Here is a 1810-nt window from a genome sequence, read left to right as displayed (position 1 = left end):
CTTAGACTTTTTTTTAAAGTAATTTTTTTATTGTTGTGCTTTAAATGAAAGTATACAATTCAAGTTAATCTCTCATACAAAAATTTATACATACATTATTTTGTGACCCTGCTTGCTCTTTCTATACTGTGACAGCACACTCTTCCTTTCCACCCCGGATTTCCCGTGTCCATTCAACCAGCTCCCGACCCTTTCTGCCTTCTCATCTCGCCTCTGGACAAGAGCTGCTCATTTAATCTCATGTATCTACTTGAGCTAAGAAGCACACTCTTCACGAGTATCATTTTATGTCCCATGGTCCAGTCTAATCTTTGCCTGAAGAATTGGCCTGGGGAATGGTTTTACTTTTGGGCTAACAGAGAGCCCAGAGGCCACTTCTTCTAGGGTCTGTCCAGTCTCAATTAAACCATTAAGCCTGGTCTATTTACTAGAATTTGAGTTCTGCACCCAACTTTTGTTCTACTCCATCAGGGACTCTCTGCTGCATTCCCTGTCAGGGCGGTAGTTGTGGTAGCCGGGCACCATCTAGTTCTTCTGGTCTCAAGCTGATGAAATCTCTGGTTTAGGGGGCCCTTTCTGTCTCTCGGGCTAATACTTTCCTTGTGTCCATGGTGTCCTTCATTCTCCTTTACTCCAGGTAGGTTGGGACAATTGATGCATCTTAGATGGCTGCTCGCTAGCTTTTAAGACCCCAGATGCCACTTACCAAAGTGGGATGCAGAACTTTTTCTTAAAAAACTTGTTATGCCAATTGACCTAGATGTCCCCTGAAACCATGGTCCCCAGACCCCCGCCCCTGCTATTCTGTCCTTCTAAGTATTTGGTTGTATTCAAGAAACTTCTTAGCTTTGGTTTAGTCCAGTTGTGCTGACTTCCCCTGTAGTGTGTGCTGTCCTTCCCTTTACCAAAGATAATTCTTGTCTACTTTCTAGTTAGTGAATAGCCCTCTCCCTCCCTCCCCACCCTTGTAACCATCAAAGAATGTTGTCTTCTGAGTTTAAACCTTTTATTGGGTTTTTGTATTAGTGGTCTTATTCAATATTTGTTCTTTTGTGACTAAATTCACTCAGCATAATACCTTCCGGTTTCCTCCATGTTATAAGATGTTTTACAGTTTCATCGTTGTTCTTTATCGTTGCATAGTATTCCATTGTGTGAATACACCATAATTTGTTTATCCATTCATCTGTTGATGGGCACCTAGTTTTTTTCCATCTTTTTGCTATCGTGAACAATGCTGCAATAAACATGGGTGTGCATATATCCATTCATGTGACATCTCTTAATTCTCTAGGATATAGTCCAAGGAGTAGGATTGCTGGATCATATGGTAATTCTATTTCCAGCTTTTTTTTTTCCCTTGTACCGGTATCACAGTTTTATTAGCCATATCTTTAACATATGCTTAAATAGCCTCTCGATTTCAACAATTTCTGAGTTTCTTCACCTATTCATTCTTCCAAGTGACTTTGAGAATCATTTTTTAAAGTTCAAAAATCACCCCAAAACAACCCACTGAGATTTTGATTCAAATGTCATTAAAATATTTGAGAAGACAACATGGTATCTCTGCCCAACATGAAGGTTCATCTCTCCATCTATGTATCTTCTTTTTCTTTTTTTTTTTTCTAATTATACTTTAGGTGAAGATTTGCAGAACAAATAGTTTCTCATTAAACAGTCAGTACACATATTGTTTTATGTCATTGGTTAACAACACCATGACATGTCAACCCTCTCTCTTCTCGACCTTTGTTTTTTCAAGAAAATATACGTAGCCAAAGATGCCCCATTTCAAAAATTTCTACAT

The sequence above is a fragment of the Trichechus manatus genome, unplaced genomic scaffold (genome assembly GCF_000243295.1).
Source record: "Trichechus manatus latirostris isolate Lorelei unplaced genomic scaffold, TriManLat1.0 scaffold00164, whole genome shotgun sequence".
Taxonomy (NCBI): Eukaryota; Metazoa; Chordata; class Mammalia; order Sirenia; family Trichechidae; genus Trichechus; species Trichechus manatus.
The sequence above is the reverse complement of the archived record's forward strand: the minus strand, read 5'-3'. Positions refer to the sequence as shown.